This window comes from Felis catus, chromosome A1, assembly GCF_018350175.1.
Source record: "Felis catus isolate Fca126 chromosome A1, F.catus_Fca126_mat1.0, whole genome shotgun sequence".
In the NCBI taxonomy this organism is placed as follows: domain Eukaryota; kingdom Metazoa; phylum Chordata; class Mammalia; order Carnivora; family Felidae; genus Felis; species Felis catus.
Window position 1 is genome coordinate 176,258,242 of NC_058368.1, and position 23,328 is coordinate 176,281,569.

The 23,328-nt window shown below is 44.1% G+C and overlaps 1 protein-coding gene across 4 annotated transcripts in view; it reads right to left on the reverse strand.

Moving 5' to 3' along the window:
• The window catches only part of CREBRF (CREB3 regulatory factor), a 57,456-nt gene extending 46,470 nt beyond the window's left edge, over nucleotides 1-10,986 (reverse strand). For 2 of the 4 annotated variants that reach the window (XM_023259550.2, XM_045035364.1), the window contains exon 1: nucleotides 10,852-10,986. The gene's annotated coding sequence lies outside the window, so the exon portion shown is untranslated. Of the gene's footprint in view, nucleotides 1-9,307; nucleotides 9,998-10,851 lie in introns of those variants that run through there. The other 2 variants (XM_045035374.1, XM_045035369.1) reach the window with 2 other exon arrangements.
• Between the last annotated feature and the right edge of the window lie 12,342 nt (nucleotides 10,987-23,328).

Genomic DNA, 23,328 nt, shown 5'->3' on the forward strand with positions numbered 1-23,328 from the left:
TTCTGAAGACCAGAGAGAATTCTTCTTTAGTGAGGAGAGGGAAGAGGAAGGAGTAGGATTAAATTTTATTTAAACCAACTGAATTAAGGCACTGGACTGATACATGTTACACTGTTCTGTCTCTTCCCACTCCCATTTTTAATTAAAACAAGATATTTTTGCAGGTTAAACGCTGAAATTTTAAAGAATCCTTTAGTTTTCTGAGCTCTTCAGCAGAACTACAAAGTGTAAAAAGGAACCCGCAGGATTAAAGGTCGTAGCATAGAAACAGACAGCGGTGTAAGCAAACACGCTTGAACCATCCTGCAAGATTCCAGCAGAATAACCATCACGAGACACGCTGGACATACCCTAACAACTTCAGCACTCGTTATCAGCGATCTGGGCTCTTCTTCAAACTTCGTTTCCTCCCTCCTTTCCCAGATTGGACACTTTTCAAAAGTAGCAAAAATATATACAACAATCTTGAAATCCTCTTCAAATTCTATTGTGTGAAATGAGCCACACCACTGGCACAAGACTACAGAACAGCAGGTACAGGGGTTATGGGCATAAGGCTACAAAGAGGTTGTGAATAGTTTTTTGCAGTCTTTTCTTTCAACACTGAGAAAGGCTGGCTCTTTGGCTCTAGTACTCCAAAGGCTTGCTCTGTGAGAAGCAAACTCTAGATTCAAAATAAAAGTTTCTGCTTTATGAGTATTTGGAATTTCATTCTAGATTCTTACTTGGCTTCTTTTATTTGTAAATACAAGAATTCCCCATCTCACTTTGCAGGAATTTTGTGATTCACATTAATATGTGCCCTGTCACAAAACAGATAAATAGCTCCTCAATAAATTGTGGCTATTTTTTATTCTAAGATTTCTTCCTTGTTATAAAATAATCCTGGGGCGTTGCAGCTACTTAAGGTATAAACCCAAACTCAACTCAGAGTCCTAGATTGTCTAAATTCCACACTTAATTATCACAAAAACTCAACTGCTTGGCACTAGGATGTATAAGGTACACACAGGCAACACAGGTCATTTAACATCCTTGTCCTGGCTTATGAGGGTCAGTGTCAATTATGCTGGTTTAATCAGCAAAAGAATCTTTGGATTTACAAAGTAATTCATAAAGCTGCCAGCTAGTCATCTCTGTACACAATAAAGAGCTGGCAGGGCACCTGGCTGGCTCAGTCGATAGAGTGTGACTCTTGATCTCTGGGTTGTGAGTTTGAGCCCTACAGTGGGTGTAGAGATTACTTAAAAATAAAATAAGGGCAGCTGGGTGACTCAGTCGGTGGAGATGCCGACTGCGGCTCAGGTCATATCTCACCGTTAGCAAATTCGAGCCCCAAATTGGGCTCCCTGCTGTCAGCGCAGCCTGCTTCGGATCTTTTGTCCCCCTCTCTTTCTGCCCCTCCTCCTCCCACCCCCGTGTGCACACGTGCTCTATCAAAAATAAACAGTTAAAATAAAGAAAGAAAAGAAAAGAAAAACACAACACAACAATAAAGAACTGGCAAGTGGGGTGACTGGGTGGCTCAATCAGTGGAACATGTGACTCTTGATCTCAGGATTGTAAATTCAAGCTCCACAGTGGGTGTAGAGATCACTTAAACAAATCTTAAAAAAAAAAAAAAAAAAAAAAAAACTGGCAAGAAAATTACAAGAGGGAAAGGCTTTCTTCAGAGAGATTATAGCTCTAATTGTCCAATTACATACAGTTTATCTTTTTTATAGTTATATTAGCTTCACCATAGATTATGGGTAACTCAAGAGAATGGACTTAACATTTAAAACTTATCTTTATATCCGTAATACCTTACACAGTTCCTAATAAATACACACAGTTTATATTATACTTGTCTCAATGGGGTTCAGAATAAACCAAAGGAGATGGACTATCTCAATTGCCAGGAAAACCGAACTTTGAATAGAATGAGCCACTATCAAAGAAGTACCAAAAGTAAAAAGAATCTGATCCCACCCTCCCATCAGACACTCAGAATTCTGATAATCCTACCAGAGAAAAGAATGAAATTCATTTATAGTAATTCATTCGTTTTTCACTGGGGAGGTTGGACAAGTTATTATCCTAAGCTACTAGGGAGCAAGATCCTACCAAGTTCACTCTACCAGGAATATACACAATTTAAAACAAAATACAAAGTTAACTGAAGATTTAAAACAAAGGTCTCGAACTGGAGCCACAAATCAATGCCTACATACGGGTTTTGTTCGGCTCACACAATGAAAACATTAAAATGAAAAAAATTAATTAAAAAAATTTAATTTTAACTACCAGCATTTAAATTGGAAATTTCATATAAAATTTCTGAATCCTGTTAACAAATGCCACTCTCTTGGGGGGGGGGGGTCATTGGGTACATATTTCTAGCAAGATCACTTGAACTGGATCACTCAAACTGAAATGAGTTATCCCTTTAAACTGGCCTGTGCTCTCCAGCTTGCTCCAATCTCTACCAATTGCATTTTACAGATGAGGTATCTAAGCTAACACATTGCCAAAAACCACAGCACAAGCAAAAAGCCTGTTTGTGAATACAGTTAACTCCAGGACTTTTACTCGTAAGCATTCTGCAACTGGACCTCCAAATCAAAGATAGTTAATGATAAAAGAAGTATTTAAAAGATCTGCGCATGAATGTTTATAGCAGTTTTATTCACAATGGCCTAAAATCTGGAAGCAAACCCAAAATGGATGGACAGATTGTGGTACATCCATACAGTAACAAGTACTCAACTGATACTTGAAATGACATGAAATCTCAAAAGCATTATGTTAAGGAAAAGCAGACAGACTCAAAAGACAACACATTCTATGACTGCATTTAAATGAAATTCCAGGAGGGGCTTCTGGGTAGCTCAGTCAGTTAAAGGTCCCACTTCAGCTCAGGTCACACTCTTGCGGACTGTGGGTTCGAGCCCCATGTCAGGCTCTGGGCTGACAGCTTGGAGCCTGGAGCCTGCTTCAGATTCTGTGTCTCCCTCTCTCTCTGCCCCTCCCCCCTCTGCGCGCGTGTGCGCACACACTCTCTCTCAAAATAAACATTAACAAATAAATAAATGAAATGAAATTCCAGGAAGAGAAAACTATAGTGATAGGAAGTAAATCAGTGATTGGGGCCAGGGGTGAAGCAGGGTCATGAGGGAACTTTTTGGGAATGTTCTGTTATCATGACTGCAGAGGTAATTAGATGACTGCATACATTTGTCAAAACTAAAAATTAGGTGAACTGGGGTGCCTGGGTGGCGCAGTCGGTTAAGCGTCCGACTTCAGCCAGGTCACGATCTCGCGGTCCGTGAGTTTGAGTCCCGCGTCAGGCTCTGAGCCGATGGCTCAGAGCCTGGAGCCTGTTTCCGATTCTGTGTCTCCCTCTCTCTCTGCCCCTCCCCCGTTCATGCTCTGTCTCTCTCTGTCCCCAAAATAAATAAACGTTGAAAAAAAAAATTAAAAAAAAAAAAGAAAGTTAGGTGAACTTTATTTTATGCAAATTATACCTCAATAAAGCTGACTTAAAAAGAGGTGTTTAGAAAATACTATAAAACTACAGAGAAGAGTACTATCATCTCTACTTGGGTAATTACGGGAAAACGTCAGGAAAAGGTGATATATGAATTGGATCTCATCATAGAATAATTTTAAGGTGCATAAGAGATAGAAAACAAAACCTGTAAGTGATTATATTCTGCACTGTAACCTATGAGAAATGGCATCTCTGAATACAAAGAAAATGCTTCATAAAAGGAAATTCATAGAGATGGATAATCAGTACTTGGATAGGTATCAAAGACAAGTTGATTTCACAAGACTTCCCAAAAGGAAATCAACTCAGACATATATTACTGCTCAAATGCAAAATAAGCAGAAAGAAAATGCGTGAAAGTGTTTTTGTTTTTAAATAAAGCAAAATGAAAAGGAAAAGCAAGAGTCAAAAAAAGGTGAAAAGAAACTCAAAGGGAATAAAGAAAGGGATGCAAGCAAGGAGGTAAAATAAAGGCAAGAGACACATTTGGTCAGAATAAAAGGTATGTTGGTACTGACAAATTGTAAGAGAGAAAGGAGATATGTTAGACCTTGATGAAGGACTAAAAGAAAAACTAACAACTATGGGGAAAGAGAGCATCTAATCAAAGTCAGAGCTACAGAGAAAAGAGACCAGAGACCTGGCAGTATAGAGCAGGCCCAGGAGAAGTAGAGAACAAGGGGAAAACAAAAAAGCACTTTCCTCCTAAATCTCACCAAGTAGTCTCCTCCCCTTCCATCTATCCCCTCTCCATGACCCTGCCTTAGGTGAAGCCTTCTCATACCCAAGCCTATCCCACAAATCGCATACATCATCTTTCATTTTTTTAAGTAGGCTCTACACCCAACGTGGGGCTTGAACTCTTGAACCCAAGATCAAGAGTCACATTCTCTACCAGCTGAGCCAGCCAGGTGCCCCGCATACCCCTTTTATACCTCCTTGACTGGACTAGAATGCTTCCTTTGCTGGTCTTCAAAACTCAGTTCGGGGGCACCTGGGTGGCTCAGTGGGTTAAGTGTCTGACTTCGGCTCAGGTCATGATCTCAGGGTGGTCTGTGGGTTCGAGCCCTGTGTGAGCTGACAGCTCAGAGCCTGAAGCCTGCTTGGGATTCTGTTTCCCTCTCTCTCTGCCCCTCCCCTGCTCTCTCTCTCAAAAATAAGTATTAAAAACAAACCAAACCCAGTTCAAATAGACCTTTTCCGTGAAGTTTCTCCAACTTTCACAGGCAGAGTTAGTAGTCCCTCTTCCATATCTTCAGAACATGTTGTTCTAAATGCTATCCTGTTGAACTGCAGTGTCTGTCTCCTCTATTAGTCTATGAGCAGCTCCAGTAGAGCATTCAATAGGAAGGATGAAAACCCTTACTAAAAAGCATTTTAAAAAACCGTGAAGTCTTTTTACAAGTAGGAAATTTTATACATCTTACACATCACAAGTAGGAAGCTAGAAGCCTTGCTGTTTAAAGGAATTCTACAGTGAATCTTTTGAACAAGAGCCCACATGGCCTACCCCTACTTCCTCCCCCATACCATAAAGGACCCTTTTGCAAAGTTTTATTTTCTTTTAACTGGCCCATGGTCAACTTTTTTTTTTAATATTGTTTTTTTAAGTTTATTTATTTTGAGAGAGAGAGCATTCAAGCAGGGGAGGGGCAGAGAGAGAATTCCAAGCAGGCTCCACGATGTCAGCACAGAGCCTGACACAGGGCTTGATCACACGAACCATGATATCATGACCTAAGCCAAGATCAAGAGTTGAACACTTAGACTGAGCCATCCAGATGCCCCTTAAAGTTTTATTTTTGTAATGCTTTAAATTTCCAGTGAATGGCAAAAACATAAAGAGAAGGCAAACTGCATCAGGAATAGTGTGTAGTAGTCAAAGAAGGAATTTCCTCTCTGAAATGAAAAAAAAAAAAAAAAAGCACCTTAAACCCTCAAAGGCAGAACATCATATACTAAAGAAAATAAGTGTACAAAAAGAATCTGAAGAAAACTGGAGGGAACAAAATCAGCACGCTCATAATGCTTTCACAGGGAAACTGTCAAAGTCAACAACACCCAAGGATAAATAAGTAAAACATCACTTTGTAACAAAATATGTAAAAGTGGGTTTGGTGTTAAGAGGACAGAATAGCAGAGGGAAAAAAATGGACAGAATAGCAGGATGATCAGAATTGCTGGGAATCAGTGGGGAGATGAGCGGTTTAGAAAGTCGTTTAGGGAGTAAAGTTCCGTTTTGGAAGAAAGGTCATGAACTGGTGAAAAAGCATGTAAGGCTTGGCTGGCAGAGGAACGGGATGGTACTGCAGTCACCAAGTAGCACTGCAGTCCCCTGCAACAAACTCTGAGTCTAACTGTCCCCACTGGGATGAACCAGACTTAGTAGCAAGAACAATTTCACAGTGCTTCCCCAAGACAAGGAACACTGGTATACAGATGAACAATTATCACAAACCTCCAAGAAATAAGAGGTTCCACTCACATTTGCAAAACACTCAGAGACCAAGTGTGCCAAGAGCTAATGACAAATCCAAAGGACAAGGCACAGGGGTTTTATGTGTGTGCGCGTGCATATCTGTATGCATGCGTCTAGAAGGAATATGCAACAAATTTAACTAATAGAATGTATCTGAAAAAATTTTTTAAGAATTTAAGAGATTTTAAGACATCATCAAAATAGCTTTTACATAAACTTTCTTAAAAGGTCAATTTTTAAGTGAAATAGATGGTGATTAATTCCTCCCTTCCAACTAAGCCCAACATCTCTACCAATAGCAAACTGACTTACTGCCTTCCAGATAAGCAATCTTTAGCAATTCACTCATTTATTTAAATTTTTTTAATGTTTATTTATTTTTGAGAGAGAGAGAGAGGGAGAGAGAGAGAGAAAGAGAGAGAGAGAGAAAGAGAGAGAGTACGAGCTGGGGAGGGGCAGAGAGAGAGGGAAACACAGAATCCAAAGCAGGCTCCAGGCTCTGAGCTGTCAGCACAGAGCCTGATGTGGGGGCTCAAACCCACGAACTGTGAGATCATGACCTGAGCCGAAGTCCGATGCTTAACCGACTGAGCCACCCAGGCGCCGATTTACTCATTTAATTAAACAGTTCACAAGCACTAAAAGATGTTGGGCACAGGGTGAGGCACTGGGGATATAGAAATAAAGAGGTAGACTCTGATCTCAAGTTGCTCACCAGGTAGATGAGATAAATGAGTAGATAAATACTGTAGAGTAGAACAAGTACTAATAAAGATAAATTGAGAGGCAATTAAACTATGAGAAAAAAAACTGAAGAGAGATTTGAGAGGTGGTTCCAAGCAGCTGGAAGTATTAGCATATTCAAAGTAGAAAAGCTTGGGAATACAGTAACTGACACTTTCCCAATCCCACTGTGAGACAGAAAATATTAATCTCTCCCATCACAAATTAATAAACTGGATTACCCACAGTCACCCAGGCAAACAGCAGGTTAACTAGAAAAAAGATTATAGGCCACATGATGCTTATCAGTTTTAAGAGATCAATATATTCTCCTTTCTCAACTGTCATGCTCGCACTTGAAATCCAGTTCAAGTCAACAAAATTGGAGAAATACTACACAGAAACTAAGCAAAAAGCCACCCATGAGAAAATTAAGTATATGCCTGTGTAGTATTTTTAGGTTTTGGCATCTCGGCTTCAGTGGGCACTTAGCACCACTTGACGTTTTCCAAGGAAGGGAAGGGGTAGCAATCTGTACGTTTTGGGGTCTTGTGTGAAAAAGTACCCAACCCTATTTAGGGAATTTCACAAACATCTCAGGCAATGGCACTATCAGTGTGGCTTCCAAATTAACTGCATGATGTATATAAGAGCTAAGTGTGTGGACGATTCACTGACATCTCTTCAAACAGCTATACACAGTTTTATTAGGCATGATAACCTAAATGCACTTTTAGGTATCAATAGGACCATACTCTCGACTGTATTAAGGTTCTTAGGTATCATACCTTAAAAAGCAAAATCTTTTCAATCAGAATGCATCTCTAAAATAAACAGGACTTAATATTCCAACATTTGCTTTAAAATGTCTCTTCAGGAAAACATCTATCCACAAATGATATAAAAATATAGAATACAATGCTCCCATGTGCTCTTATTCTAAAAGTTCTTCAAGAGATACGTACATTCTACAAGTGTTCCAATTACTACTTTTGACGCATGTTCACATAGGCTGCAATATCTAGACATCTAAGTAATTAAAACCCAGTGACTGATATCTTAGAACAGAGGCTGACAAACTACAACCTTCAACCACAACCGGCTCGTGTAAATAAATCTTATTACAATACAGCCCCAAACAAATTGTCTATGGCTGTTCATGCAATTTGCAGAGCTGAGTAGTTGGGCCAGAGACTACATGGCCCACAAAGCCTACGTATTTACTATTTGACCCTGAACAGAAAAAGTCTGTCAACCCCTATCTTAAAATCATCAGACTAATGACCTGACAAATTATGTCGCCTAAGAGTTTACCTAGCCTGGATGATGGAACTACTGAATACAATGAAAGAGAATTCTTCCCCAAAACATCCAAGTCAAAACCCACAGGGAAGCAAACCTCTGCTGATTCATTCCAAGTCATATAATTGTCAATCTTGACTAAAAACTAAACTTTCAAAGCAAATGGTGGATTCAACTCTTAATCTTTTAAAAACTGTGTTACATTAATAGAATAAACATACAAACTTACTGACTTTCACTGTCACTTGTATAGTTAACCACCACCAGGGAACTATGCAAGTTATTCTTTTACTCCTTAAACTGGCATCCAAGAGCCCACACACAGTGAACCAGTAAACAAAGTAGGCCATAATCTTTCTAAGTTTGCTTTCACCTGTCACGACAGAGAATGGGATGGTAAGTGGAACATCCAAAATCTCTTCTTCTGGATGTATTCAGCCTCTTCTATGCTTACTAGTCTAAAAATCCCAAAGTTGGTATGTAAGTCATAGGGAAGAATTACAGTCACGTAAGTCCTGCTGGATCTATTTGCCAGTCTTCATTTATTTTATCTAAGTAAGCACTAGGCCCAATGTAGCGCTTGAACCTGACCCCGAGATCAAAAGCGGCATGATCTACCCACTGATCTAGCCAGGCACCCCTCTTTATGCCATTCTTCAAATAAGAAAAAAAAAAAAAAAAAAAGCTAATACTTTCTTTGCTATAAAAGTTGTATTTAAGAACTGACGTCTGTTAAAAAATCAGGGATTACATTTTTACATATCATTCTTAACAGTACTGAGTCTATCATGTCCAATTAATACAGAAATTGACAAATCATTTATTTACCGATTATTATTATTCTCCAGTTACAATAGGAGATAACGCCTATTCGTAAATACAGACAACTCTTGAATAGCCTCTGCTTGATACCCTAAGTGTTTAACCAAAGATGCATCAACACGCAGCCTGGTACCCTCGACAATACCAGTGCAGTTACAGTTGTAAGGTGACGTGAACATAAATCTAAATCAAGCATTTAATAAGGCGACGGGATGCCAAAATAACCAGGAAACAAAGTAAAATAACTGATTTTCTAACTACTCATACCATCTCCCCCCTTCATCTTTGGTGCTTTCCTAGCTATTTTGGATAAAAAGAAAACGGGGGGAAATATTTAACAGTGCAATCAAGTGACAACCAGTTTACCACAGATGACCAGATTTACACAAAAGTCTTCTCTTCTGCTTTTTAAAAAGGAAGTTAAGTCAGATCTTGATCCTATTCCTCACCTGCAGGATATTCAGAAGACAAACTCCTAAAGAGCCTTCAAATGTAAATAATTTTCTGAAGGCTGTTTTCTCATGAAATTGATTCACGTGAGCTACAGATTTATGTTAGCAGGAGGGGCAAATTACTCCTAAGACTGGACAAGCAAGTGCGGGGGCGATCTTCAGAAGGTACCCTGATGAAAACATGGAAACCCCACCCAGCTCTTAACTTTCTCGGCTTTTTCTAGTCCCGGCTTCTGTGCAAAATCCAGAGAAGCAGAACTTCCTCCACACTGCCTGCCTCTATCTGAGGCCTTGTGCCGAAATTCAGACCGCTAGTTATCCAAGTACCTTCTTAAGGTAGTCGTAAGGCTCAAGCCCGCTCAGAAAACAGCAAAAAGGTTTGCTTTCTTGGATTAGAAGAGAGCAATTACAGGGTTTGGCGGCCGTGTTTGTCAGGAAGGGTAGGGCAGAGAAAGAGGGAGAATCCAGAGATTGAGCTCCATCTAGTCCCAGGAACCACCCCCATGGGCGGCTAGGCTGCCCTCGGTACTTCCCTGCCTCCTCTGCTCGGGAGGGGAGAGCGGTGGGTCGGGGTCTGGCTCCCCTGAGCTACTTCCTGGTCCGATCGGACTCGCCTTCGGACACCCGAAACGCCCCCGGCCCGGCTCCCTCGCCCTTTGCCCTGTCTCCTCCCCTCTCAGTGACCCACCACCACCGGTCCCCTCCCATCTAACATGGCCGCCCCACCCGGCCCACCCCCCGGCACAGCCTAACCAACTAGGGGGGGGGGGGGTCCGCGGCACCGCCTCCCCCAAGCCCATTGGCGCGGCAGTCTCCGTCCGCCTGCCCCATTGGGCCGAACGGCCTGCCACTCCGCGCCGAGGGCTCCGCCTACGAGCCGCTTCAAGCTGCTTTGAGAAGACATATAAACAAATCCCGGGAGGGAGGCCCCTCTCGCCCGTCTCTGGGGCGGAGACGGGAAGGGGGAGCGGCTACCCCAGAGACACCCCTGCCTGGAGCCCCCCCACCCCCAGCTCGCGCTTCCTAGTCTCTTGCCTGCACGGTTCCAACCTTAGTGGACCCGGCCCTTCCTCACACGCCCCTCTCTCTCCTCCCCCGCCAGCCTCGCCTCCCCTCCCTTCTCCGGCCCCTCCCACCCGCTCGCTTCTCTGACAGGCCGGTTGCCGGCAGCCACGGCCCCGGGCTTGGAGGCAACAGTGAAGGGCCGGGCGGCCTGGCAGGACAGACGCCTGGAGCTGCCCACCCCCGGTCTACCCTGCCGCCCACCCGTGGGTCCCCTCTACCGCCGCCCCGCGCTTTTATATAACCGTCCCGGGCCGGGGGTGGGGGAGGGGAACCGGAGACCCCGTGACCGGCAGGCGGCAGCCTGAAGCCCGCGCGCCCCCAGACTCGGCCCTGGTCCCGGCCCCCGCCCCGCGCCGGCCCGGCTCAGAGCCCCGGCGCTGCTGCCTCGTAGGCCAGCGGCCCTCCTCCGCCCCTCGCCTGGCTAGTCCTCCAGCCCAGACCCCTGCGGGATCTGGGCGGAGGGCAACGGAGCTCACCTGTGCGTGTGGGGGCGGCTCAGGGGCTCGGTCCGGTTCCGCTGCAGGGGCCGCGGCCCCTCTCCATGCTGCCTCGGTTTGTTTTGTTTATGTCCTTCCTGACGGGTTCCCGGAAATCGCGTGACTCGCCCCCCTCACGTGGGCCGCGGCGAGGAGGAGGAGGGAGGCGGGGGCCCGCCGGCCTCGGGCCAATCGCGAGACGCTCTGCAGCCGGGCCAATCAGGAGCTCGGCCCGGCAGGGCACCCCTGTCACATGACGCCGGAGGGGCGGATTGCCGGGAAAAACCAGGAAGAGGGGGCGGAGCGGGGGCTTGGCGCCTGCCACTGCTGCGTGGGCGTGGGCCGACTTTGATACCCAGCCACACTCACGTTTGTAGAGGAGGTTCATTTACAATGACTTTCCCATCCAGCGTTTTATCTGATCTCACAGCTACACGGTGAGGCCTGAATATACGTATACCCGTTTATATTTATGTTTATGCCAATTTGCATTTACATTCGAAGTTCAGTGAAACTTGAAGGGGGCTCCGGGACCATAGGGGCATAAACTTAGGAGAGGAATTGTATCGACTGTTTTAGGTATGTCCTCCACATCTGAACCTCTTAATTTGCTGAGACTGACCTTGCCTTTAGTCTTTCGTTCATTCAACTAATATTTATTGCGTACGTAAGCCCTAGACACTGGGATCAACTATATTGCGTGCACATTTGAGAGAGAATACCTGTACACGACTGTACAAACAGGGTGCTAACTAGAAGCGCCTACACAAACAAACCTTCATAACACATGTGCCTGAGGTTTTCTTGTGCTCCCTAATCCTGTTGATAACAATAGCCACCCTCTGCTCCTGAACGTGTACTGTGTGGTAGGCTCATCATCTCATTTAGTTCACCCTACAGGGACGCGCAATGGTAATACACACATTTTTGCAGAGGGGGAAATTAGGGCTCAGTGGGATTACTTGCTCAAGGTCAGGCAGCTAGTAAATGAACCAGCTGGGTCCGGAACCCAGATCTGTTACCATAGCCTGTGCTTCCAGACTCCTCTTTATACTTCTTAAGGGCACAGAAGTTATCTTCTGAGCACAGAACAGAAATATGACTTTAGCAGCCATGGAGAAAGGAGGATAGAACAGAAATGCTTGGCCAGATTCCCTCAGGCTGCCATATTTCTCTTAGGAATAATTGCCTTAGAAAATGTGGCTCCTCTTTGCACAGACCTAGGAAAGTAGTATAATGTCAATGTCAAAACCATAGACTTTGTAATTCAAAGACTTCTAAAGATCATAAATTTCAAGAGGGCAGGGACTAGCCCGGTTGTTTATCCTCTACCTTTCATGACATAGACAGTCATTAAATACTTGTTGAATAACATGCTGGATTTGAATCCCTGCCTCTACCATATGTGAACCAGCACAAATTATTTAACTTCTGTGAGCTTCCTCTGTAAGTACCTCATGGGGTTGTGAGAAGTGAGTGGAAAAATTCACCAGGTACTTACCACAGTGCTTCGCATATAGTGAGCAGTTAATGAATGGTAGTATTATCAGATTGTTTCAAAGACATCATTTAGAAGATGTACTGTAAACTAAATAGCAACTAAGGGTAACTCTAGACTTTAGCAGTTTAACAGCCACTAAAATAATACCTTTGTAAACAATATTAATAGGTGGGTATATGTAGATACCTAAGGGGAAAGTAAATCTCACCTCTGTATCCTTCAAAATACTTTAGGGTCTCAATGCCCAGTGAAGAAATAAGTCTTTTCCCTACTGCACAGGAAGTAGCAGGATTGTAATTATTTTTTTTTTAAGTCTAACATACCACATTCTAATTTTCCATATCAACTGGAGTTTAAAATTGAAGCATCAATAGAAAAACTGGCTTGGGAAATTTGGGCCAGTTTCCTCTCACTTGTTCACATTTTGATTCATGTATTAAATCTCCATGGAACACATCACAGACTATCCTTTCATGTAATACTATGTTTGGAAAAACTCCAGCTGATGGTTAGCTCTTCCATTGTTCCACTGCCCTTTTGACACATCATTTTCACACTTCTGCTGGGCAACAGTTCGCTGGGATCAAGGAGCAGCCTGATTCTTCTAGCACGGGGCTCTGCCATTGAAGGGGTTCACTAGTGAGTTACATTGGATTCCCGACTTTGCATCTTCCCTTGTCTTGGAAAGGACAGTTTTGACTAACAGAGACATCACGGTTTGTTAATGACCATATCTTGCTCTGAAGTGAATGAAATCACTGACTGCTAATTGATTTGTGTTTCTCTGGGTTTTATCCTGCCAGATTGTGCCACAATCAAAATTGGCAGGAAGTTGGGACTCTGGAATAGCATTGGCTTGAGGCTCAGGAGCCTCTTGTTCTAGCCACAAAGTAGAAACCAACTGCCATCACTACTTCTAAAGTGCTTAACCTTGCTTCTGCAGAATCATTTACATAACCTTAGTCAAAAAAAAAAAAATATATATATATATATATATATTTTACACAAACATGACACAATGGGGGACACAATGCAATACTTAGGACTCCGCTGAACTCTTAAAAATAAATTATTTATTTTTTGATTAGGTAACATATACACAGCACAAAATTCAAAAGGTACAAAAAGGTATTCAGTGAATAGTAAATCTTTCCCCTAACCCTGTTCCCTGGCCATTCGTTTTCCCCTCTTAGAAGCAAGCACAAATGCCCATGCTCTGTGTATCCTACCAGCGATATTTTTTTTTGGATATGCTGACATTTCACCCACTTTAAACCTTAATGTATTTGAAACGTTGTTGTTGGACCCAAGACTTCAATTTGAGCCCACTTACTATAGGATCCAAGGTGAGGGGCTGGACCTCTTTGGGTTCCGATTTTCTCCTGAAAATAATTAAAATAATTTAAATGGTTGCCACGGGTCCTAGCTTGACTTACGACCTAAAGTTTGCAATTCTTCATTCGAGCACAGACTGAGCCCTGCCTGCTGATTATGTACATATTTAAATGAGTGTTATCCTTTTGAGTCTAAATATTGTCTTTCCAGGCCCCTGTGGACCTGTATGATACCTGAAGATTTCACAGCTTCAGAAGTGCGATTGATTAACTCAAAGCTGGAAGATCTCCAGGAAAAGCTGTGTCCTTCTCGCACTTTTAAAAACTGATTTTATTCCTGAGGACACTGGAGCATTGCTGAGGGTGAATCTAAAAAATACTAATTGATGGTTGGCAATCGGCACCCGTCCCTCATTTACCTCTCCTAAAAAACATTCTTTGGGGGAAGAAGAGTTCAGTTCTTCCCCTGGCCTAAACCTCTCCGTAGGATGCAGTATTCTTTATGTGACAGCTCTGAGCTTTGGTTTCTTCTCCCAGAAAGCCCCCAATTCTGTGCCAAGGCTCTTCTCCACTCTATCTGTTACTTCTTTACCCTGATTCCTCACTCCCCATATGGAGAACCAGGCCTACCATGGGATAGGAGCTTAATAACCCCTTATGGTCCAAATCCTATTTACCCTCTGTGGCTCAAGATCCCACATCTTTTATGAAGTCTGTTTCTACTGTATCTACTACTGCCCTCATTAATACCCTTTCCTCTACCACCCAAATGAGCACTTAATGTACTTATTGCTTTGTACTATTCATATCATGTGTTATTATGTCCTCAATTAAATCGAGGCGCATACATTTGCAGCAATTTGTGGATGGAACCGGAGGGTATTATGCTAAGTGAAATAAGTCAGTCAGAGAAAGATAGATATCGTATGTTTTCACTCCTATGTGGATCATGAGAAACTTAACAGAAGACCATGGGGGAAGGGAAGGGGAAAAAAAATAGTTACAACAGAGAGGGAGGGAGGCAAACCATAGGAGACTCTTAAATACAGAGAACAAACTGAGGGTGGATGGGGGTGGAGGAGAGAAGAAAGTGGGTGATGGGCATTGAGGAGGGCACTTGTTGGGATGAGCACTGGGTGTTGTACCTAAGCCAATTTGACAATATATTTAAAAACATGAGTAAAAAAAATAAACCAAGTGGCATAAACACTAATATGTCCTTGAATTAGGGAGAGTGCAAAGCACGTCACTAGACAGCATAGTCAATCAAGCCTGTGCTTAGTGGTGAGTAGGGGAAGAGAAGAGAGAGAAATAAAATGACAAGTTGAACGTCTCATGTGTGCATGAAGACACAGTCCTCGCCCTGGAGGAACCCAGAACCTGAAGGAGACTCACATGAAAAGCTTCCAATAACAACAACAGAGTTTATAACAGGAGAGGCCGCGGTGCAGGGGTTAACAACAAGATACCTATGTGTTTCAGGGCCACTTTCTTGCTAACGTATTGGGGCAAGGCACAAACTAAGCTGACTGTTCCTTGATTTCTGGCGTAACTTCCCTCAGGTTGATTTTGAAAATCAAATGCAGAACCTGATGCATAATGGTGCTCAACAGTGTTGGCTCTCCCCTCCTCCACCTTCTAGGGAGGAATGTGACCAGAAGCTTCTTAGAAGGGAAGCAGCAGCAAAGGGAAAGTAGCCTGGCAAGAGAAGGCAGCCAGCAACTCAGACTGTTTGGTGATTCCGTTATCTTCCAAGGCGGCATTCCTGTCAAAATTGTTTTGTCTGTTCCACTAAGACTGAAAACTTCTAGGACAGCTAGCAGTTCCTGTGGGATTTTGTTTTTCGCTTTGGTTTGGTTTTTTGTCAGCACTGAGCTGAACATACATTGTTAGTATCAGCAACTCTAACTGATAGCAAACCAGGAAGCCAGAGAGTGAGAACAATCTAGCATTTGTTGTAGGAAAGATTCCCAAAGGACAGGTACAACAAGACATTCTTCTTGGTGAGGCCCGAAGGAGGCCGATAAAAACAGCAAGTGGAGGAACAGATTGATAAGCAGCAGGAACCAAGACCTGTAACTCTGATAATAGATTGCTGAGCTATGGATGGAGGTGTGCTCCGAAAGCCTCAATCCAGTGTAAAACCATGAAGCTGGATTTCCACATCCAGGAAGTGCACAGTCCAGAGAGGTTGCTAGAAGACAGAAATAAATAAGAATAAAAAGTTCAGAGAACTATGGGTGAAGTGGGTGGGGGGGGGGGTCCTGTGTATCCCAGGTTTTTTTGTTTTCCCTGCAAATTCGCAATGTCATAAATTTCCCTGGTGTGACAGCAACACCAGGGAAGGTACCACCAGTGTTTTCACCCTGGCCTCACAGGGTCCAGCCCAGGAGTGAAATGTGTAAAAGAAATGGGTGCCATCCTCTACACCTGTTCTTACACACCAGTCACAGCAAGACATAAAGCACGTTAACAAACCCGAATGCCAAGTGCAGGTACTATCCTGTTAGGAGGGGAAGATGCATGCCTTGGCCCCCATACCTCAGTGCCCACCTAGGCCCCTGCAGGGTGCCTGCCTTTCCATATAGACCCTGAGGACATCTTAGCAACCTGGTCGGCCCACCCATCGTCACTCAGGCTAAAGCCAGGATGATGGCTGCAGGAGTCCCGATCACCTGGCCACAGCTCTTCCCTGGTGCCCCTACAACCAGTCAGCTTGGCATGAGGGGGCTTCTTGCCCACTATCCAAGCATCTCTTCCCAGCATGGCAAAACAAGGGAGTCACCTTTGGGAAAACTGGGAGTCGAGGTGGAGACTGACGTGAGATTAGGACAAAGTAGGGGGCAGTTCTCCTCTCCTTCTAAAAAAGGAAGTAGTAACAGTAAGCGGCCCCTGTAAACACCACGGGAGAAAAGAGGACCCGATTGGTGGTCTTTTCTCCTGCCTGGGGGTTGGGGGGACACAGAGGAGTTGAGACTATTAGAAAGGGGAGAGATGTGCGATACTGCTCTTTGCCCTGTCCTGCCCCAGTTACAGTCTGGTGAAGGGTAAAGTCCTTAGGGCCTGGCACACAGTAGGCACCAGGGAAGGATCAGCTATTGTTGGTATTCTTTTCTTTTTTTTTTTATTTTTATTTTTTAACATTTATTTATTTTTGAGACAGAGAGAGACAGAGCATGAACAGGGGAGGGGCAGAGAGAGAGGGAGACACAGAATCGGAAGCAGGCTCCAGGCTCCGAGCCATCAGCCCAGAGCCCGACGCGGGGCTCGAACTCAAGGACCACGAGATCGTGACGTGAGCTGAAGTCGGACGCTTAACCGACTGAGCCACCCAGGCGCCCCTGGTATTATTTTCTTAAGTAAACTCTTTGCCCAACATGGGGCTCAAACCCATAACCCTGAGATCAAGAGTCGTATGCTCCACCAACTGAGCCAGCCAGGTGCCCCTACTGTTGATAGTACTAGTAACAGTGGTTCTGAACCTTTCCAGAGGTCTCATGAAAGCCATATACTTGCTCCCGGGAAAAACACAGACAAGTGTACATGCACCTAATTTTGTGGATTTCAGGTGGTAGCCTCTGGGTGAAACTGGCTAAGTCACATAACCGCAGTATCTCCAACTGTAAAATAGGAATATGTCCCACTTACTCATAGGATAAGGTATGTGAGGAAGCTGGAGGGGAGGGCGGTGCTGACTGCTGTCCAAGCCAAGGCGGCATTTTCCATGGGTCCCCTTTAGATTCCTCTTCTTTCTCTGCCCACCGCTTAAGAGAGGATGCTCCTAGCCTCCAGCCCAGACTGCGTCTCTGCTCACCCTACATGCTCTTCCTGGCCCTCGTAGCCACACTCACAGGTTCAGTTATCTCCATGCTGGTGCCCCACACCCCCACCTACAGCCCGGGTTTCCTGCTCAACTTCCAGAGCCACATAACAATTGCCCACTGGGTGTCTGCACGTGCATACCTCTGGTGCCGGCAAATTCCATCTGTCTACAACTAAACTCCTCACTGCCCTCATCTCAGTGAAAGGTTCCAATGTCCACCCAGCGGGGAACCTGGATTCCTTCCTGTCCCTTAATTACCCCCACCCCTAACATCCAATCAGTCACCTGAATATGCTAGTAAATATGCGCTAGCCCCCAAAACACTACTTCTCTGACTCCATTTCATTCCTATTACCATAACCCAGGATACTTCTCTCTTGCAGACTCTTGAAACAGCGGCATCAGTCGTTGGCCTAGCTCTTAATCATCCTTTGGGTTTACCCTTAAAGGTCACTTCCTTCAAGAAGCCTCCCGCTACCAGTGTTTCTAGTGCTCTTACCCAGCAACCAGTCCGTCCTAAGGCACAGGACCTGGCTACCTCGGGCTCCACCCACCAGGGACACCCAGTGCCAGTTGTCACCCTGCTGAATTCTAAGCTCCAGGAGCCCAGGGGGAGTCTCCTGCTTCCCACTGTTCCAAGCAGCTAACATCGGGACAAAGAACAGGAGCTGGAAATACCTGTTGAGTGTTGCTGAAAAGCTTTTGTGGCTTGCACAGTCACACTTAGCTTCTTCACTCCGGCTTCCTCAAATACATCGCCTACTTTTACAAAACATCTGCTCTGCTTGTTCTGTTTTGGAGTGGCAACCCACAGTGTAGTACCACACTTTGGACAGTGTAAAGAAACTATGGAAACCATGTCAGAATCCTGACTGGATTCACGTGGGTAGCAGTATTAGTCGTTGAGCATCCTTAGCCACTAGAATACTCCTGTTTTACGGCTGGCCGGGGGGGGGGGGGTGGTGGTGAGTATTGGGGGGGGGGAAAGGGCCAACACATTTCAAAAGGAGGAGGTTTTAACTGAAGCGGTGACACAGCCTGAATAAAAGACTTGCTTGGAGCACTTGGGAGGGAAAGAACAGTGGGGCTTATTCTAATGCATGTGGGACCCCAGAACATTAATACCCCAGGCTTCTACTTTTCTATGTGGGCAGAATCGAAATCAATGCTCCCCTTTCATTTCACCATGCTGTCACTGTGAACACCTATACAAAAGGAGGCCAGAATTTTATAAGCTGAATGCTCTGTACTTTGTCCTGCACAATGGAAACAGTTAATCAGAATTGCTGTGTGAACTTGCTCATTTTTTATTGATTCAGAATAGCTTCAGTGTTTTAATAGAGCTAGTTGACTTCATTTCCCCTGACCCTGAATTGCTCTCAAAGAAAAAAAAAAGTGTGTGTGTTATATAATGTTTGAAGGAAGTACTAACACTATTTTGACAATGGTCCCCTCCAAAATGCCTTCCCTCTTACCCCCGATTATGAAGTAATACCATGCTCTTTTTGGAAAATATACAAAGCCATAAAAGAAATAATCATTATCAACATTTTGGTCTGTTTCTCACCAGGCTTTTTGCTATGTACAGAAGTTAAAAATCCTTTTTCTCTTAATATTCTATTATCTTTTGTTATTAAAATAATTGTTATTGTTTTTTACTCAAGTATTACCTTTTCATAGGAGAACATGCTAACAAGGAAAAAGAAAATTTTAATCACTTGTGATTCCCATCCAGAAGCAATGTTAGTAGTTTTCTCTTTTCAATCTCATTTCTAGGCATATGTTCCAGAAAAAAAAGAAATTATTAAATGCACCATATTCCTTCAGTTGGGTGCAGTATAACTTATTTAACCTCTCCTTAAGGGCATTAAGGTGTTTTTTCATTCTGTACCATGATAAATATCCTTTACAATGGTATTTTATACTGTGATTTTTTTTCTTTGAAAATTATGGATTTTTCTATAATTAATTCCATCCATTCAACTCTTGAGTAGAAGTTGAAATAAAGGGGCAAGAAAAAAAAATACATAACTTTTGCCTAAGAGCCCATCTTCATTTTTTTTTTTTTTTAATTTTTTTTTTCAACGTTTTTTATTTTTGGGACAGAGAGAGACAGAGCATGAACGGGGGAGGGGCAGAGAGAGAGGGAGACACAGAATCGGAAACAGGCTCCAGGCTCTGAGCCATCAGCCCAGAGCCCAACGCGGGGCTCGAACTCCCGGACCGCGAGATCGTGACCTGGCTGAAGTTGGACGCTTAACTGACTGCGCCACCCAGGCGCCCCCCCATCTTCATTTTAAACACATTTGTTCTCTAGGGGCACCTGGGTGGCTCAGTCAGTTAAGCGACTGACTTTGGCTCAGGTCATGATCTCATGGTTCATGGGTTCGAGCCCCACATCAGGCTCTGTGCTGACCGCTCAGAGCCTGGAACCTGCTTCGGATTCTGTGTCTCCCTTTCTCTGCCCCTCCCCTGCTGGCGTGCCGTCTCTCCCTCTCTCTCTCAAAAATGAATAAAACGTTAAAAAAAAAAAATACATTTGTTCTCTGAACAGGAGGGAGCAAGGATAGGGTGGTGAACCCATTCTAAAATGCCTAAATATGTATTTTAAGATATAATTTAAATATAGTTTAATAAAAGAGCAATTGACTCTTCAAATTTTTGGAAAAGGAAATCCAGGGCCAAATCTCCCATGAGTCCAAGCACTGTTGTTAAAAAACTGCCCAGGGGCGCCTGGGTGGCGCAGTCGGTTAAGCATCCGACTTCAGCCAGGTCACGATCTCGCGGTCCGGGAGTTCGAGCCCCGCGTCAGGCTCTGGGCTGATGGCTCAGAGCCTGGAGCCTGTTTCCGATTCTGTGTCTCCCTCTCTCTCTGCCCCTCCCCCATTCATGCTCTGTCTCTCTCTGTCCCAAAAATAAACGTTGAAAACAAACAAACAAACAAAAAACTGCCCAGAAGAAATGTACAAAATGGTGCTATATCTGAAGCAATGTCAAAGTAACATATGATAAAATTTTGTTGGGTCAGTAATAAGTATATAGATATCATTCTATGTTGAAAGAAAACAAGGAAAACATTGTTAAAAGCAACCAGTGCCCCTCAGATTACATCTTCAAATCATGCTGGAAATACTCCTGTCCTGGCAGAAGGGCTCATAGAACTCGTGTAGAATCTGGAAGGGCAGGAAGGATGTGGTCCAGACATTTATGCTATGATGGTTTCTAAGAGATCTATCTCCCTGCTGAGAGCTCACGCCTGGAGCCTGGAGCATGCCTTTTCTTTTTCTATGACCCAAGCACAAATGACTAATCAAAAGGTAAACCAAATGTAGAAGAAAATATCAGTTGGCTGCCCCTCTGGGGCTTATCTTAATAGGAAAGTCGTCAGGGGGTCCCAGCAGTTTTGTCGTTTCTTTGCAAAATACACTTTGTGTATTATTAAAATTTACAAATCATCTTCACCACCACCATCTCATTTGGTAATAACTTGGATAGCAGAAAGGGCAGGTATTGCCCCATTCTGTAGAAGAAAAAATTTAGGCTCATAAATTAAATGATTCGTCCAAAGTTAATCCAGCTTGCAAGTGATGCAGTAAGATTGCAAACCTGGGGCCTCACCTAGTCTAATGATCATACCAGGAGTCCACACTGTGTTCACCTGGACAGGCTTTGTAGAAGGACATTTTCAATATCCTCTCAAAGGGCTGGATGGAGCTCCTTCTAAGCTGGGGTCGCGACAATCACTGGAGCAAGTGAACTGCCAAGCAGAATGTGATTCGCGGCCATCCATCCATCTCACACAATGGGCCATGCTGTAACAAAATGGGTCAGTTACTAGGAATGAGGGGAGGAGAAAACATGTATCTGAGTTTATATACTGGTTAATATTAATATTCTCAACACTTTCATAAACAAGGAAACAGGCTCAAGAGTTAAGTGACTTCCTGGGCAAAGGGAACTCGACAAGTTTCCCTCACGCAATCTGAGCTGATTCCCTCATTTCAGCAATACCAATAAAGCTATGAGGTGACAGAGTGACTCTACCTGGCCTTTAGGGGCTTGCGATTATCTAGGAAGTCTTTGATCTCTAATTTGGCTAGGAAAGGAGGTCCTTTCCTCTTCTTCGTTTCAAAAAAAAATTTTTTTTAATGTTTATATTTGAGAGAGCGAGCGCACGCAAGTGGGAGAGAGGCAGAGAGAGAGACACAGAATCTGAAGCAGGCTCCAGGCTCTGAGCTGTCAGTACAGAGCCCAACGTGGCGCTCAAACCCACGAACCGTGAGATCATGACCTGAGCGGAAGTCAGACGCTCAACCAACTGAGCCGCCCAGGCGCCCCTACTCCTGTCTTCTTCCATAGGCTTTATGCTGAGGCCATTAGGGCCTCACTAGCAGTAAGTCCCAGTAGGGTTTGGAGAACGCTTCCAGGTTCAGGCCTGAACTATTACCTCATTAGGGCCTTTTCCTTCCCTAGAAGGTTTACTGAGCAGAATGCTCCCTTCTGGGGGACAATCAAAACCTCCCTGGCACAGAACCAGGCCCTTCAGGGCTCTCATCCTTGTGTTTCACACTGTTACTAGTGCAGCCAACATACTAATCTTCCTGACTCGTGTCTGTAGGAATTGGATCCCAGCAAGTGGCAAGCAAGCCCTAGTGCAAATAGCAATGTAATCCAGTTGGTTTCCCAATGTCTAATTGAGAGCAAATGGCAAGTAAAAAAAATGCATCAGTACAAAGTAACAGAACAAGGCAGAAATCAGGGACTTGGATCAGCCAGGGTCATGACCTCTGCCTTAAACTAGGCCATTACATTGGAAATGTGTCAAAATATGATCATGAATGCTGCTCTCCATCACTGCTGCAAGCACGCCATAGCTAAGTTCTGCTGTCCTAAAACTATGTAGGCTCCCTATTGGCTAATGCAGCATGCTGAACTCAAGCCACGTGAAAGCAGCACTCAAAGAAGTGCCACTACACAAGAGACATCACAAGGCTCAGCTTCGAAACCGTGGTGGTTTGCAAGAAAGCAGTGCAGGGTGGCAGTGGGAAGGTTTTAGACGGACTCCCCCGCCCCCAGGGATAATGGGGTGCAGAGCCTGGCGAGAAGAATCTGGGTGGAGAGCTGCAATGGAGTCACGCTTCCCCCACGGCTAGGGCTCAAAGACTGTGGCATCCTTTTATGTGGCCACCGTAACCACCTGCATTGCTTTCTTAAATGACAGATATTAAGGGTCAAGTGAACTGCTCTAATGGGAGACAGCCTGGCAGAAGTCTTCCCTTCTACTCGAAGCTCAAAGTTGGCTCCAACTGTGGGCGAGTCAGGGTAGCAAGTGAAAAGGGCTTTCGAATGGAAATTACAAAACCAGGGATCCTACTCCCTGGTCTGCCTCTGAGCAGCTACATTTAACTAGGCAAGCGATTCTCCCTGTCTGGGTGCAGATTGCTTATCTATAAAACGATGGGGATAGCTAGCATGTTACCATGGTCCCCTCCAATGTCAGATCTTCAGGGTTTTATGGATTCCATGAAGTTGGCTACCCTTTTGCTGGAAATGTAAAGTATGAAGTTGCCTCTCAGGAAAATCTGAAGTTCAAAAAGTAAAGAATGGAAACAAAGAAATGAAAGCAGGACGGTCATTTCAACTCGAAACTCTTTTGTCCTAAGAACGGCAAAGCAATGAGTTCAGATAGTCGGGGAGGAATAGAAAAGCACAAACTGCAAAACAGGAAATCCATTCTTGGCTTGGCTGGTTGTCAAAAAGCCATGCACTGGTGACAATTTAGATCCATTTAAAATTTTAATTTCTTAAAACTAATAAAG